This window comes from Rhinolophus sinicus, chromosome 2 (assembly GCF_057876585.1).
Source record: "Rhinolophus sinicus isolate RSI-liver-muscle chromosome 2, RSI-T2T, whole genome shotgun sequence".
Taxonomy (NCBI): domain Eukaryota; kingdom Metazoa; phylum Chordata; class Mammalia; order Chiroptera; family Rhinolophidae; genus Rhinolophus; species Rhinolophus sinicus.
In genome coordinates, this window is record NC_142502.1 from 119,854,681 (window position 1) to 119,873,094 (window position 18,414).

The following is an 18,414-nucleotide window of genomic DNA, read 5'->3' on the forward strand; positions in this document are numbered from 1 at the left end:
GCATGTGAGAGGTGAGGAAATATAAATGTTCATGCTGGGGGTTTGCTTGTAATTATTGTTTTTGAAAAGGTGGCCCAAGGCACTGCATTCTTGGGCCCCGAAGGAGACAGGAGGTGGGGGAATCTTGAACACAGGCCTTTTTCCTGATCTGTAACCATAATGATGCCTTGCTGAGGATACATTTTCACTAATTCTGAGGACTGAAGCATATGTTGGTAGAGACACTCAGTTGATATTTCCTACTTCAGGAGGGAGTGAGGGGACCATCCAGAGATGGCAAATGGAGATAAGTAATGGAAGTAGAGCTTTCTTCTGTGGAAAAATGTCTTTATATGTGGTAGGTAGGATATATGACTAGTTACAACTAAAAGTTTACAAGGCAGCTCTTTGTGTTCTAAGATGCTACTGATGAAATCTGGGCACTTTTCCTATTTCAGTGCTGCCCCCTGAGCAAGGGCTTGTGCAGCAACCTGAGGGGGACAGGCACTGTTGGTCACTTAGCTGCTTTCCCGGGACACAGAGTCATGTGGGTGGGGAACTCAGCATGAAGACCTTCCACCTAAAGAATACCAGTGCCTTGCAAATACCACCCAACTACTTCCCCCCACCTCCCAGGCAGTACACATATTGTTTTATGTTAAATACCGAACCTAAGTTAAATATTGAAAATATGAAAGAGAAAAAACAATTACACAATTCAGCATCTAATCTCACCTCACTTTAGAGCAAGATTATTAAAGACAGCAGAATGGCTTTCTTAAAACTTACATTAACTTTCACACCATAGAGAATGCTACTTAAAATATATGACTTTTTCTTCCTGTCTCTTCCACCAACACCACCAAAAAAACCCCCAAAATACAAAATCTGTCATATAGTTTGTTATGTACACTTCAAGAGTTCAGGTATTTTTGAACAGACATTTTTCCTAGGAAGACATACAAATGGCCAACAGATATATGAAAAGATGCTCAACTTTACTACCTATGAGGCAAATACAAATCAAAACTACAATGAGATACCACCTCACACCTGTTAGAACTGCTATTGTCAACAACACAAGTAATAGCAAATGTTGGAGAGGTTATGGAGAAAAAGGAACCCTCATACATTGCTGGTGGGAATGTAAATTGATACAGCCACTATGGAAAACAGTATGGAGGTTCCTCAAAAAAATGTAGACTTGCCATATGATTCAGCAATCCCTCTTCTGTATATCTACCCCCAAAATTTGAAAACTATCCATAAAGATACACGTACCCCTATGCTCATTGCAGCATTATCCACAGTGGCCAAGGCACGGAGACAACCAGTGTACTTTGATAGATGATTGGATAAAGAAGATGTGGTAGATATACACATTGGAATGTTACTCCGCCATAAGGAAAAATGAAATACTGCCATTTGCAACAACAAAGATGGAGCTTAAGATTATCATGCTAAGCAAAATAATTCAGACAGAAATAGTTGAGAACCATATGATTTCACTCATGTGTGGGATATAAAACTGAAAGCAACAAACGAACAAGACAAACAAACAAAAACTCATAGACAAAAACAACAGATTAGTGGTTACCAGAGCATAATGGGAGAGAGGGGATGGTAGAATAAGGTAAAGGGGGTCAAATATATGAGTGTGGTGATGGAAGGAGAACCGACTCTGGGTGGTGAACACACAATGCAATATATAGATGATGTATTATAGAAATGTACACTTGAAACCCATATAATTTTACTAACCAGTGTCACTCCAATAAATTTAATAAAGAAAGAGTTGTGGTATTTTTAAATACAAAACTTTTAAGTGCAATATAAAAATGTAGTTGAAAGATATAAATGTGTTTTGACTTCACGAAAGAAATACTTCATAATTTATACTATCCATTCTGAGGGAAGAACGACTTTGCTGCTCATGAATTATTGGTTTCTTTTTCATGGTTAAATATTCAGTGTCTGTCTGTCTGTTTCATATTTTTCCCATTGATTTTTAGCACTCTCAGAAATAAAGAATACATTTGAAATTCAATGCACAAGGAATTCTATTATAGATTACGGCAAACTGGCAAAACTCAGAACTGATATGTTAAACAACTTTCATAAACCAGTGTGGGAAGCTGAGTTGGTTAGTTCATAGTGATGAGTATGAATACTCCACGGATAGTCTACTAGAATCACATCACTTAAAAATAATTATATCCATTTAACTTCCTTTAGAAAAATAGCTGCGAACTCCTATAATCTACTAAGATTTAGGTATAAGATGTTTTTCTAATCACCACTAAGCTAAATCACCTATATATTCAAAATTGTATTCAGTTACAAATAATCCCTAAACAATACTTAGGAGGGCAACACACTGATTCTAGAAGCTTGTCTAGTCATGATATATTACTAAAAATGCCTTAATTGTGGACTTCGTAGGTAACTTACACTATTTATCATGATTGCAAATTCATGAACTTTGTAAATACTTCTCTAGTTTGTTTGTATATATTGCACATACATAAAAACAAAAATAGGTACAAAGATGCTCAGAAAAGCTTGATTTGGGAACAAATTGGAATTTGGAGTTTAGTCATCAAAGATGTGATAAACAACATTGAGCATTAATGTGCAAACAAGATTGAGCTTTTTAATGGGACATCAAATAAGACTTTATTAGCATCTATTAGGTTCAACCCAAAGCTCAGAAAATGGCATTAATGAGCGTCATATATCAGCGTGTCTGTTATTAGATAACAGTATCCCTTAAAACTCACAAGCCATATAGTGTTATACTTTCCACTTTTTTACCTTTATCTTTAGAATTAGCTGACATTCTATCCTGTTACACTGGCCTTACTATTAGTAATAGTGAACCAATTTATAAACCCATTAGTGACACTTTTTCCAGAAGATAAAAACAGTCAAAATTATCTGGCAGCAATTAATCTTAATGGCTGTATGCAGTAAACAGCAATGGGCTAATTCCAGCTCTGTCAGCCCCATCAAACAATCCCGCATTAGGCAGCTTTTCAGTGATCCATTAAGCATATTCAGAACAACAACAAATTCAATGCTGAAGGCATATGCACTAAACATTACAACAGTGATCTTCTGAAGCCATCATTATCTCTTAAATAGTACTTCCCCCATGTATTATCATTATGCTGTACATTAGAAATACTTTGATTAAACTCCCTTAATTCATAACAGACAGCTGCAGACCATTTATGCAGTTAATCTCAACACAACAGCTATTGAGGAAATATAACAAATGAAGGCTGTAAACTGGAAGTCATTACTATGAAAGATACTGGTTTCCTAGCCCTCTTAGAGCAGAGTGCACCATAAGGATGGGCTTCGGGTTCACAATAATAGGGATGAGACTGTTAATGACCTCCCACTGTCCCTGTAACATCTGTCCCTAGTGGTGTTGTACCATAAGCTGGATGTGTGACTAGTGTAAACAAAGCCCCGTGTACTATGCACTGACCAATCCAGGGGTTCGACCAAGGGGAACTAAAGCTCTGGTGAGCTTCTGTTTTTTGTCTTTGGTCTGAAGAAGCCAAGATTTTGACTGAATACGAATAATCGCATTGATTTCACTCAATCCTTAGTTCGAAACTCTAAAAACCCTTTCTGTTTGTTCTCATATATCACCACCAGCGACAGCTTCTGAATTCCCTTCCAACAAGTAGTGTCTTTTACAGTTTAATTCATAGTGCTTGAGTTTACATACTTAAGAAAAAAACAAAACGTTCACTCTGAAATTTCCTTTGTAAAACTTTTCCCCCCATGTGTGATATTTTTATTTAACAATCCAGAAAAATCTGCATGCAAAAAAACCTCCTCCCACATTCAAGTAGCCACACCCCAAGTTCATATTCTGAGGAGTAACATATGCACTGGCTTCATCTGACGAACAAGAAACCTGTGTAAATTTTCCCCATAATACACCTTCACAAAATCTTTCCTTTTCACAGGTAGAGAAACCATAAACATGTGCATGAATGAGCTGCTCTATGTGCCTGGCATTTATTCCTCCTCATATAGGGTTTATTTCAAAGTCCTAAACCACAGACACCGTGTCTACCTTTTGATGAAATGGCCAACTAATTAAAACATAAATTTAGAGTCCCCTTGCCAACTCTGACAGTACTTTCAGCTTTCAGGGTTAGCATCAATGAATTAAATATTGATTCCAAATGTAAAACACCATCACTGTGGAGCGATAAGGGTCTAGCTTTCAGAGGTAAAGACCAGTCCGGGTGGGGGGATGTCTAAGGAGATTTCCACAATTGTGGTTAAATTGACCCATCCCTCCATGACGTCCATGCACACAAGAATATTAATGTTTGTTGCCCAGCTTGTAGAGAGTAGATTAGCTAGCTGCGTGGAGGTGACTCATTATTTGGGCCCTCACATTACCTCTGGTGTTACTGAGACCCCTCCCTGCCCTCTCCCCTGTTCCTATCCACCCCCTCCTGGAACACAAGGTGTTTAAAAAATGGCAGCTCTGGGGAGCTTTCTTAATTTTTTTTTCTCTTAACCTTAGATATGTTTGAAATGCATGGGTATGATGACAGTTTGTTCTGTGCATTGTTTCTCTTCATTTGTGACAAAGCTGTGGCGAATCACCCCCAGGCACCTGGACATCCTGAGGCCAATTTCAGGCCTGACGTGCAGTTAGAAATGACCAGGATTTTCACCCATTTTGAAAGGTTTTCCCATCCTGAGCCTCAGCTCTCTGCCATGTGAGTTACAAAGTCAATTGCTGTGGCACAGCTAAGTTTGAGAAATTACCTGCCTCCTTAGAAATTCGCAGCACATGACAGCATAGTAAACCCTCTGAGAAGTTCTAGAGAATAGAAGCTGTTTAACAGTGATAAACTCAACATGCCCAAACCTATCCAACTGATTTTCTAAAAATAAAATAACTGTTAACATCTTATGAGGCAATACTCTTTTATAGAATATATTTTGGGATATGTTTTTCCAAATTCCTGCTTGTACCATTTATGCCTTAAAATTAATCTGTGGTTCTAGGAAAGAACAAGTTAGGAAATTTAATCAAGTTTCTTCTAATTTTTGTAAGATTTGGTTTAGCTTAAAGATACTCTACTGTTGACAAGTGGCCTTCAGCAAATGAAATTGTGTTTGGAATTCACAAGCTTGCTTGACTTTATAGATCTTGCCATTTGTTCCAAGAATCTAAGCTCAGTAAACAAGGTTCATATAGAAATTTTTCTGATTGAGACATAAGGTTTTCTTTAACTAATGATTAGATTTTTACAACTGATGTTAAACATATGGATAAATTACAAATGTGCTAATTTACTCTGTTGTGGAACATTATCTTTGGTTAGAACACAATTTTATCTTATATCGAGAGTTCTCTCTAGATATATTTATATGTATCTCTACCTGCCTCTATTCAGGAAACTTCAGATTATGAGCAGGTAACTTCTACTTGCTGATTTGAAATATGCTGCTTGGGATCTCAGTATATATTTTCTTAAAGGGATGTGTTACAAATAGTGATTATGCTCTAGATCAAACCTATAAAAGTTTGTTTAATCTATGGCAACTGTATGGCTAAAATGCTACATACTGTAATAAACTGGACATCAGTATGGTTGCCATGCTGCTAAATTAAACCAAGTAGACAAATGATAAGGTGATAAAATTAACTATGAAACCCCTTTAAAGGTTTATCTAAAATGCTAGTGCTTGAGGAAATGTAGGTTTAATTTTAAAAAATGAGATTGTAGACAGATTTTGTGTGTGTGTGTGTGTGTGTGTGTGTGTGTGTGTGTGTGTGTGTATGTGTAGCTTGTGATGGAAACTTCTAATGGTAATATTTCTAATTACTCTTCCAAACTTACGTCCTCGGCCATCCCAGCTCTCCATTATATAGACATATCACAGTCCGTCTTGTTCCAGGAAAAAGTGTTAAGACTCCTGTGTGGAATAAAAGTGAAACAAAGAATGAGAGAGAGTAGAAAAATGATCGTTTCCTTTGAAATCTATGCAAGAATTGGCAGCTATAGGGAAAGGAAAAAGTAGTAGTTTTGAGAGAGAGAGAGAGAGAGAGAGAGAGAGAGAGAGAGAGAGAGAGAGAGAGAGAGAGAGAGAATAGAATACAGTTTCTTTGATGAAACTAGGTAAGATGTAAGTAGTGAAATACAGAAAAACATGGGGGAACAGCATATGTACAGTAAATTTTCTGAAGGTGGACATTTTAAAAAGGGAGTCAAGAATGGGGAAAATAATCTTGCTATATAATATCCCTGGTGTCCAGTTTGTCTTTGGTTGTGACTCAAGCACCAGCATAGCTACTGGGTCCGAACTTTTTTTACATTTCCTGTTATAGATCTTAGTTCATGTGACTATGTTCCAACTTCCTTGGTTTGCTATTGGTTATCCACTGAGCCTGGTGCTTAGCCCCCCGCCCCCCTTCCAAATCTTGTTAATCATTTTCCCCAGCCGACTGGCTCCCGTTTGTCCCACCCACTGCCTTGATGCCTGACCTGACCCGTCTCTAACCCACACTCTTCTCATCTCCTCCTTCTCCTCGTTTACCCCCAGTACGATTCCCTGTGTTCTGGGTCTTCAAGGAGCTTTTTACCACCTGGACTCAGGTAAGTCCTTGACTTACCTGTGCTTCTAGTCTTTGCCATCAATGCTTTATGCTGTTATCAGAGTAGTCTTAGTAAATGACACGGTGGGTTTGTCAGAACCCTCCTGAGTCACACACATGACCAAGCCCGTACTTTCAGCATGATCCATCCTCTACCTCCCTTGCTTTGTTTTCCACCTCCTGTGCTCCAGCTCGTTTGATCTTCTGGCGATTCTTCAAATGCACAATGTTTACTCTCAGCTCCATGTCTTTGCACACCCTGGTCCCCTCCTCCTAACTTCTTTCCCTATTAGCTGCCTCCTACTCATCAATACTGAGTTCATTTATCATGTCTTTTGAAAATCTTAGTGTCTGGCTAAGCAAGAAGCATCTATGCATAGAATTATAATTCACTGAACTGTAATTACTTTCTTTTCTCACTTTGACTTGCTCAGGACAAGGATGATGTCTTTCATTTGTATCACGAGATTATAGAAAATATCTTGGAACACAGTAGGTACTTCAAAAAAGTTAATTGAATGAATGGCCCAAAGAATATACAGAACCACCAAGTACGGTGATCACTCCTTTTTCTAGGGTACGGTAGAATTGCAGAATTCTTACATGGTTAACAGTTTGTTATTAGTTAATAGAAATTAAATGTGTTTTATAGAAAGACGCTTGTAGCATCCATATAAAAAGATTAACAAGGGCTGATCTGCATATCGTAGACGTACAAGGGTTTTTCTTCTACTTTTATGTGCAAGAGTGTATTGCCTAAATGAAAAAATAAAAGCATGGGTTATTTTTATTATAATGAAAAAGAGATAATTTAAAAAAATGAAGTGTTTTCTTAATGTGGTTCATGACTTTACAAAGAAACAGAACACACTGCCCCCATGCTCCTGCCACCTGTCTGGCCCCTCTGTTACCCTCTTCTTCTCATTTCTCCCATGGTGTCGATGGTGGAAGATTTGGCCTGGATTTGGTGAGATTTGGTTCACATTTGAATGTGGGTGGAATGCTTCCAATATCAATATGATTGCCCACTTTTGTACATCTCTGCTAAGTGAGACTCCTGCCTATTATTGACCAGCTGATTCTCATGGGCAACGTGTCCCAAAGTTGTGGTGGAAGGGACGCTAAGCTGTGCTAAACACACTTCTCTTGGCATTCCTGGGGGAGTGTTTATCCTAGAAGCGGAGACTCAGGATCAGTTATTTATTTGCTTCAAGACACACTGTACCAATTTCTCATGAGGAGGTAGAGTGGCTGGTTTACCAAATTAAAATAAAGGAACCCAGCCAGACTCCCCACACAACCTCCCTCCAACAGCCAAGTGTATCCTGAGCATTCCTCTGGATCATTAAGACAGCCCCTCTGCCCACCGTGGGGCTGAGTACATAGCCCACCCCATAAATGCTGTTCATGGGCTAGTCCTTCTGACTTCCACTGAATGGGCCTTTCATTCCAATGGAAGTTAGCAAATTCTCTTAAATAGCAATGCAATATTTAATGTTTTTTTCCTAACTCTGTATCTACAAACACGTTGAGAAAAATTGGTGCACTAGTCTAATACTATTAAAGGTGATCAAGAAAAGAAGTAATCACACTTGAAACAGGCTTGCTTTCTTCATTTATGATGGCGTCAGGTGACCGGAAGTCTTTGTTTTAATCATGAGGTTTATTGATATACTAAATTAATTAAGTTCAGAAAACATTTAGTGGGTGCCAAGTACATTCATGGTACCAAGCTAGGGATTGTGGGGGATAAATCAGGATTGAAACCTGGTTCCTGGCCTCAAGGAATTTACAATATAGTGCCTATAAATTAACTGAGATAAGTTCTCTTTGATTAGAATTTAGTAGAATAACTTTTTTGTTTCCATTTATTGGAAGATTTTCATTGAGCAGAGGTTTATTCTTATCATCTCCTTAGAAATTTTAGTAACTTATAAACTACACTATCTATAACTTTTTGGCAAGCTTATATTTGCTCATTTTTTTCTTTATGTCTTCACTCAACAAATATTTATTTAATGTTCCCATGTGCTAGAAACTGTTCTAAGAGCTTAGAGATATAGTGGTGAGCAAACTTTCAACACACACACACACACGCACGCACGCACGCACACACACACACACTCACACATTCCTTACCAGAAATTAATAAGAGACAAAAAGCAGAATGAGAGGGTGGAGAGGGTGAGGAGCTCTTCTGAGGTGGTGGGGGTGGGAGGCATCAGAAAGCCCTTCTGAAAAGCTGGCATTTGAAGAAAGCCTTGCAAAAGTCTGGGGGTAGCATCAGGGTAGGTGCTCCAGCAAGTAGGGCATCAGACGGTAGATGCCCCAGCAAGTACAAAGGCTTTAAGTAGAATGAGTTACAAGTGTGTGCAGAGCAGCAGAAAGAGTAAAGTGGCCAAGGGGAGAGTGGAAGGCAGGAGGTGAGGGCTGAGCCACGATCAGCCTCCAGAATACACGGGGCTTTGAGCCAGGAGGGGTTTGAGCCTAGAAGGGTCCTAATCTGACCTTCATTTAAAAAGATCACTTTGACCACTCTGGAAAAGAGCTTGTAGAACAAGTTAGAGAAAATGAATAAATATTTTCTCCATTATTTCAGCCCTTGTTTCAAATGAATTTGCACAAACATACTATTCTTTTCTTGTCTCAACTACACTGCCAATAATTTGTCAATAAAATCACTGGGTATCAAGAAGCAATTTCTACCTAGAAGATTTGGCTCAATAGAAGGAAAAAACATGTAACAACTAGAGCTTCCCAACAATGAGCTCCTATCCCTAGAAGTTTCCAAATTGAAACTAGATGGCCCACTGTTTGGGACACTGTAAGAGCGATTCTTATACTAAGGGGACACCAACTTGGGTGCCTCTAAGATCCTGTCCTGCTCGGAGAGTTGCTAAGTCTCTGGGTTCATTTGCTCCCCATTTAATAACATAGATAGCACAGGTTGAAGATGAGATATGTAGAGTAGATATTATGCTGTGCTTCCCACATCTCTCATTCTGCCGGCTGGGCAAAGTACTAGCAGATAGCCGTCAACTGTCACCTTTTCCTGAAATCAGTTTGAGAGAGCTGCCTTGCTCAAGGTCATGCCTCTTCCCGGGTCATTCCATATCAGTGATAGGCTGATGTAGGGGTGTAAAGGCCTGATCCCCTTGCTCCACCTTGGGATGTCTTTGAAAGAACTCTGTGAAGTTAGCTGGGATTCTGTTAACAGTGCAGGCAGCCCAGCTTCTCCCTCTGCCTAGTCCTACTCTATTCCCTTCCCCCACCATGCTGGTCCCTGAAGATCTCCCTCTAACCCTCCTGCACCAAAGGTTTCATCTCTGTGTCTGCTTCCTGGGAGCACAAATAGAGAACACCATGTGGAAGAAAGTCAAGTGGCTCTGATATAGCTTAGGACTCCTGTTTGCATTTGGAGAAGGTGCCTCTTCCCATAAGCCTTAGGGAAGCTGCAGGCCAGCGTGCCCAGAAAGAGAGCTGCTCTGAAATCTCTCTCCATGCTGTAGGGAGGGACAGGAAGTGCACGATGTTAGGTACACAGTAAACATGCACTAAATGTTATCAATATCAATATATATTGGTAACTCCAGTTACAGGCCAATGGATGCTGTGTCCCAATTCAGTAGGTCCTGCACCCCCTGCCTCCTAAGGACCCAGAGTGCATGTTGGAGCCAGTGAGGGGCCAGCTCCTGAAGGCAAAGGGTGGTCTCCACTGTGTCCCAGTCTGAGGGGCTATATGGGAATGCCACCAAAGATGGTGGTTCCTCCTTGGTGGTGAAGGAGGAAGAACGTTGTCATATGCTCCAGAATCAGAGAAATTGAGAAATCACTGAAAGATGGAAAAGTTTACTTTCTCAAATGTTTTGAGTGAGTACTATAATTTTCAACTCCACCCAAAAAAATTTTATATCTTCTGCTGGTTTATCATTATAATACATTTATGTCTTTTCCAGAAGTGCTTCAGGAGTAAATTGTTTTGCAAGGGTCCTTTGTATGGATTGGCTCACAGGCATCAAATAGTTAGATAATAAATTTAGCTGCAATACAGAAACACACTAAATCTGATATGGATACGCCTAGATACCACTGGAACTAAGTTGATGTTTTATTGTATTTTAGTCTGAGGGTAAGATGCACATTTTGTGGGCATTAATTTGCATTGTGTACATGCATGGTGAGAAAATAAAAAGAACATATCCAAATAAGTTATATTAAAAGGAATGAAATGTTTCAGCCCATTCACAATAGGACTTTAATCAACATTTATGACCTCTATATTGCCCATGGTCTGGGGTGGATTGCTCTGAGCAATGGGTCATTGCTTTTGCGGGAGGCAGTGTGGCTCAGTGATACCCATCCCAGGTTCAGATCCTGGCCCTACACTTTCCAACTGCATGACCTCCAGCAAGTCACTTACTTTTGGTGGCTCAGTTTCCTCATCTGTAAAAGGGGGATGGAAATAAAAGAACCTTTCTTATAGGGTTGTTTTGAGAAGTTAATATACGTCAAACCTTAAGAACAGTGCCTGCCATACAATAAGCTCTAAATAATAATCATAATTGGTATTATTATTCAGATAGACTCCCCCCCTTTAAAAATAAAAAAAGCGTGTCCAAGATATTTTGAGGCAGTTTGCATGTCATGTACCATACTTTGTTCCTCCCACCTGAGCATGTCACTGAAATGATCACAGCAGACAAACCTAGGAAGCCAGTTTGAGAATCAGATATGGTGACAAAGGAAGGCAGATACCACTATCACCAGTGGAAGTGTCCATGGCTTTTCTCCCATTTCCAGCTATATAATTCATTTAACTTTAGAGAAATAATTTATTTTATCCATGTTATTCCTCTTGTCTGTAAAATGGGCACAACACATGTAAATATGTACAAAATACTTGCTAAACAATTAGACTATTTAGTGTCCACTATGAGTTGTTCCTATTGGTTTAAAAAGAGTATTCGGGAGGAGAGGTGGGCTCTGCGACCATTCATACCCTTCCATGCATTGCTTCCTTCTTGAGCTGCCTGAAGTGCTTGGTTGGGTCTCTGTTTTTGCATCTGGACATCAGCGTTGACACGTCTCCCACCCACTGGATCAGAACATGCTGTAAACAAGTCTTGCTTTGGAGTCCGTCACACGTGGGTTAGACACAGGCTCTGAGAAAGCAGGAGAGTTACACAGCCTTTTGTGGGATCCAATTCCCTATGTCACAGATGGCTGGGAACAGAAGGAAGCGTCAGGTAAGGCAGCATCTGATGGATCCCAGCACAGGACCCTGTAACTGGTAACCGCCTCCTCTTCCTTCTCATCTCAGGGGCCATGTTCGTATATCTGTGAAGCCAGCTGCTTGGCACATTGCAGGGCCTTCACTCACGATTACGGCATTTGAATTTGTGATCGTTATTTCCAAAGTCCCATCTCAGAACAACACAGCATCTTGCATCCTGAGCTGTACGTCCTGGTTTCCCTGTAGCACACACATCTCCATTTCAGTAATCTATTCTTATCTAAATGTCTTCACTCCATGAATAACACAAACCAACAAAAAAGATAAGACAGATTTGTTCCTTTCACTTCCCAAATGTGTTTAACTTATAGTGAAGTTTCAGAGAATTTTCTGATTTTAGGTATCTTATACCTGTTCTCTGAAATGGGTACAAGACTAATCAAAGAGCTAGGATTTAGTGGAAAGGATTTTCTCCACATTTGAACTGATTATTGCATTTTGTATGTTTTGTTTGAATTATATCACTTGAAATCACATTTGCTAACTTTAACATCAGGAAATAAACGACCTTGTAGAGACTTAATATGCATATCTACAAAGAGATACTGTTATGAACTATAGAGGAAATAGTCATTATAATAGCATCCAAGAGCAGTCATAGCCATGGGTTAATTAGCCTTTTCATCTTTTGTTTTGTTTTGTTTTGTTTTATTTTGCTTTTCTCTCTCAAGTTTACATTGCTGTGAAATTTCTGGGCGGCCGGATGGCTCAGTTGGTTAGAGTGCAAGCTCTGAACAACAGGGTTGCCGGTTTGATTCCCACATGGGCCAGTGAGCTGCGCCCTCCACAACTAGATTGAAGACAACGGCTCAATTGGTTAGAGCACGAGCTCTCAACAACAAGGTTGCCGGTTCAATTCCCACATGGTGGACTGTGCCCCCTGCAGCTAAAGATTGAAAATGGTGACTGAACTTGGAGCTGAGCTGTACCCTCCACAACTAGATTGAAGGATAACAACTTGGAGTTGATGGGCCCTAGAGAAACACACTGTTCCCCAATATTCCCCAATAAAACTTACAAAAAAAAAAAAAAAAAAAGAAAGACATTTCTTCTGCTGAGGTTAGGTAGCATCTCACGTGAATCCTAATTCAGATATTGGGTATATTTATTATGGTGTCCTTCCTTGATGTCTCTACGCAAGTCCAGCGGACACACATGCTGAGAATACTATACATTCGAAAGGAATACAATCGAATATGCTATATTATTTCCTGCTTCTCTACAAGAGTATACCTAGATGTGAAACCATGCTTTATTCAGTTTCTTAAAAAAAATTCTCTTTTCAATAACGGGTTTTTTTCTCACCACATTCATATCCTCCTCATACTCTCTGGGGTCATCTTACTAGATTTCCTGTAAACTGGGTCTTTACACTCCACCAAGAAGAAAATTTCTGGAAGGCAGTGTTGTGGAATTGCAGTCTTCCCTGTCCAGACAAGTACATTTCGTTCTTCTTTTTCTCAAGCCACAAAACTACAACAAAGTTTATATTCATATGAAGTATTTCGGTAATTCATAGCCAATTTATCAATGACCATGCAGCTGCAGGCACTGCAGTTTAAAAAAATATACCAGCTCACTTGGTGTTTACACAGGCTTGGAATACCCCAGCTGGGGTGGGGGACAGAAGCCAGTGGAGTCATTAGGAAGGTACACTGGAGCCCCTGCCCGTGATGGTGGAGGGATATTTGCATTAGAGACCAACACATCATTAAGGACACAATTGTTATTTAATGTGGCACAATCATCTTTCTACTCTTCATGAAATCCACTTAAGTAATTACCTTCTTAGCTCATTGGCTCTGCCAGCCGTCTGGTTAGAAAGGGTTGCATCTAAGGAAATATTAAAAACGGGCTCAGACTGTTGCTCCCTTTAAACTGACTTGTACTTATTACCATATTCAAAATGAAGATCTTTTTTTCCTACTCTGAAAGAGTGAGGAAACTCCAATGTAATAAATGCTCTGGAGTATGAGCAGAGTTTCAAGAGAACACATGAGGCAGTGTCTTCTCCTGTCAGCCATTCTTAAAAAACAGCTGATACCCGCGTGATGCCTGGCTCTTTGTACTTTCACTTTGACATCTGTTTTAGCCAATCAATTTTTCATTAAAGTCAAAAACGCTGTTTTAAAATTTGCCTTGGATTTCTCCTTTTAAGACAAGAACACATTTATGAAGAAAATATTCCTTTACGAAACTCAATGCATGCTTACCAAGCTGTGTGGATCTTAATAAGCGGCAGTGTTTGGAAGCTTTGAATAGTCTAGATATTATGATGGAAGATTTAAAGAACCCACAGAGCTTATTTTCGGAGCACATTTACATGTCTTTCAGATAGATTTTTTTTTTCTTCTTATTATTATGACGTGTCCAAGATGAGTTAGCTGGGATCCAGCATCATTTAAGATGAGCAGAGTCGAAATACAGAATTGAAATTACTTGAAAACACACATCTGCGTTTTAAACTTTAGGCTCGCTTTTAAAACACACTGTACAATCCTTGTTTACTATAAATACAGCGAGGTAAGACTGAAATACCTTTATCTTATTTGGTAGCTCTGTGTTTGAGCCCCTTTGTTTGAACAGAAGTGTCAGCTGTATTTTACTTTATTATATAAAAAAGTTTCAGAATTTAATTAAGGGTCAAGTACCAGCAGTAGATAAATGCAACAGCTAAAGCATATTTCTGATCACTCTGAAGTCGGCAATCATGAAAATTATTATCATTGAGTAAAACTGGTCTCAACGATGGTGACTGGGAGATGGATTCTGTGTTACTCAGCCGTCATTTACATAATAATGGGTTCCAGTTTTCATCAGCACCTTTTGTTTGTACAGCGCTTACTGCTACAGTAAATTGTCAAAATGTCATTCCTCTCCAATCAGCCAGAAAATATCAACAGTAAACAAGGCACAGGAAGAAATTCTCTGATTAGAAGTGTGGCAGAGGGAGAGTCGAGCTGAAGTCTCCATGATAGCTGGAAATATATTATTCTGGTGCCCCCAAGAATACAGCCTATAGCTTATGAAAATCACTTCTCTCTCCTGTCCCCTCCACCAGCCCCTTTAATGAAGAAATACCACTCTGTTACTGAGGTCACTGTGGAACCTCAGGACTATCACTGGGGATTAATAGATTTACATATGTATTTGTCCTTGCCACTCTGTTCCCTCTTACTGTGGATCAGCCTCTGCTTTTCCTGGCAGAGTCTCTCGGATTAAACGAGACCGAATTCTCCTGGTGTTCTTCCCCTGCTTGGTTCTCTGACTGTTGGCTAGTGGAGTTCAGAGGATAAAGGATCTGTGGAGAAGGATTTGGCCCATCACCCACTGCCATCACATGGGGCAGTTACAGAGGCTCCCGTCAGCTGACTAACCAATACTCTTCTTGTTCAGACAGAAAAGCTGCGAGAGGCTGAGAGATGGCTCCCCAGGGAGGTGTGCAGGGACCCAGAGCTGGGGAAATGCCCCAGGTGGCAGCTGTGGCTTTCACTCCCCTCTAGACCACACGCTTTGCCTTTGTACCGGCCATCCCTTGAACCCAGAGACCAGGGACCTGGAAGGGTAACATGCCAAAGCCACTTTCAGGGCTCTGAGCCCTGCGAGCCCAGCTCCCAATTCTCTCTTTCTCCCTGTTCTGCACTCCCACTCCACTCTGCCACAATCTTCTAAAGTGTGTAAGATGCATGGAATCAATGCATCTTTCTGTTCCTCAGGGAAATCTGCCCAGGACCAGAAAAAGGATGGGGATGAATTAATACAGTATATGCCTTATAACCGTTATAGTTACAAAGTATATTAAAATTAAAGACTTCACATTGTGTTTGAAATAAAAATGAATAAAGTGGCATTCTGCCAAGAGTCCCAGAAACCACTCTTGTGTGGAATTGAAACATTTGGCTCATATAATACTTAATTTATTTTTATGAAATGACAAGTTATATAAATGTATGTTTAAAACAGAGGGGCACAGCATTTTTTTTTTGGGGGGGTAAGTTTCTTTGTATTCTGGCTTATATAGCTACACATAGTTTGGATTTCTATCTAAATAGAAGCAAGACAAAAAACTTTCCCAAAGTGTTTTCTTTTTTGTAGCTGTACATTTCCCAAATATTTCAAAATGTGATCACGTAGTTAGGTCGCCCAAGGAAAGGCTCACAGTACCTTCTTTTGAAAATGAATAGGAGTTTTTAAACCGAATGAAATAAAGTGTTGACATCAGGAAATATTCTGTAGAGCTTTCAGGTTTCTTACCAGGCACTATATTTTGCTTGACTACTTTTAATTTTTTTCCCCCCACTTCTTCTTTTTGAAAATCCGACATTGTCCAAACCCTTTCGATTAAGAAGCTTGGCTGAATGAAAACGCAGTGGTGCTGTGGTGGTGCATCAGTAAACAGGGGGGCCCCCGCGAAGCTGGGCAGCTCGGGGAGAAATAGGGCTGATCAGCGGTAATTACCCTGACACCTCATGCAGTACAAGGAATTAACTCCCAGGACTTTGGGCCGAATGAAGAAGAAGTTGATGTTTGACGTGGTGAATGCTTCAGTGCCTGAACCCATTACCAGTTTAAACGGAGACGGGAATTTACCATATATATATATATATATATATATATATATATATATATATATATATATGCAATGTAGAGTGGTGTGCAGAAAATGAGAAAGTAATTCAGGATACTGTAGCAACAGCAATTTGTATTTTGATTAAAGCCTTTACCTTCCGATTCTATATCATGTCTATAATACATACATAAAAGAAGAGGTCCATGGCAACCATTGTCTTGAAAAGAAGGAGCCTGTTGTCTTAAAGAAGAGGTTGGGGGTGGGGTCACCAAAGTTGGTGCAGGTATTCCGTGACAGACCTATAGGAACATGCTGGAAAACACAGAGCAGGAGGGAGGCTCGGCTCAAAAGGCAACTAGTTAGCAGCTGGCACTATGACCTTTAACTGCATCCATGGTAACTGGGCTAAAGATGGAGCTCCATTTTATTATTCTCACACCCACAATGTTAAGCCTGTGAATCCCATTGCAATTTAATGGCTGGAATCAGAAGGCAGATCTGTGTTCATTGGACCAGTGCCGATACCCTCTTAGCTAATGAGCGCAATAAACATTTTCATGCCAGGAAACCAGTGCAAGTGGAAATATTATGCCATACAGAAACATATACTCAAACACAAAGAAATGGTCAGTAAACCCAGCCTTTTATGTGTATTTGCATATCCTAACATTCAAAGCCAATCATCGTTTAAGAAAATAATTTTTTTTAAAAGCTGCAGAATGTTAAAAAGTGTGGCATACCGCAAAGCTTATCATGAATTCGAAATCTGAACTTAGGAATTCTAGAGTTAATGACTATTACTGCCTCTTCTATTATTTTCCTTAATGAATCTTATTATTTGTCAATGTATGCTCCTTTTTATGTGGCTCTAACACCCTTCACGCCTTTTCCCTGACTGTAACTTCCAGCTGAGTCAAAAATAGTGCAAAAGCAACGCAACCCAACTCCCACTTTTTTGGTAACAGGGGAGAGGTTTGTAGCATAACTTTGCTTTCACAGCCATGTCGTCTGTAGTTCCTTAAGAATTAGTAACAACAGTACCCTATTGTCCCAGACTACGCAACCTGCAAGGATACATAGATCACGCTTGCTTGATTTGAAGCCCCAGAAAAAACGATGAAGGCAGCTGACCACTCACTGGTGAATGCACCTTTGAATGTACACTGACTTTCAGAATGAACATTTTTAATGAAAACACACAGAGTTAGGTTTAGAAGGTAATGGAAACTGAATCAGAACAGCCAGTTTCAGAGGTTTAAGCATGGCTAACCTATAAAATTTTAACTCTATGTAATTGTTCTATTCCCATTCTCCCAATAATTCTTTTTACAAAACTTACTTTTAACACATTAAACTTTAGCTGTGTAAATGTGCTGCTTTTATCGAAAGGCTGCCAAGAATTATCCTTGAAACCTGTCTTGTTTCAATAAGGCACACATTTTTAAAACTACATGAATACCTGCAGATAATGTAACCTATGGAATTTTTTCCATTCTTTCTTTCAGTGTTTTCCTCAGTAGCCCTTAAAATACTCCCCAACTTTATTTTGGTTGAATGGTTTCCTGAGCAAAGATGAGGGCTTAATAACTTCCCTTATCAGGAACAATAAATGTTTTTCTTGTGGAACAATATCCTTTGTAAGAAAAAGCTTGAACTATTTTGTTAACAGAAACTGCTTGTTCTGGAAGCTATAAAGGTCAGGGAGAAAATAATTTTGGTACTTCTTATCTTTTAAAACAATGTCACTTTTATCATTATCAGAGAATTTTAGGAGGGTTAAAAAAAAAAAAAACATGGGGAGACAAAGGAAGTGAAAACTCAGAGCCTTGAATAATCACACCTGTTTACTTGACTTACAAAAGGGCAGAATGTGCCTCTCTCAGTTTAATAAAAGATGTTCTATCAATTTAGACAATTATACCAAAGATT

At 39.5% G+C, this 18,414-nt stretch overlaps 1 long non-coding RNA gene across 2 annotated transcripts in view; it reads right to left on the bottom strand.

Moving 5' to 3' along the window:
* Positions 1-18,414, bottom strand: part of LOC141571848 (uncharacterized) — a 197,161-nt gene that overhangs the window by 98,346 nt on the left and 80,401 nt on the right. For both annotated transcript variants that reach the window (XR_016020428.1, XR_016020427.1), the window contains exon 3: positions 5,868-5,943. This is a non-coding gene — a long non-coding RNA (uncharacterized LOC141571848). The remainder of the gene's footprint in view (positions 1-5,867; positions 5,944-18,414) is intronic.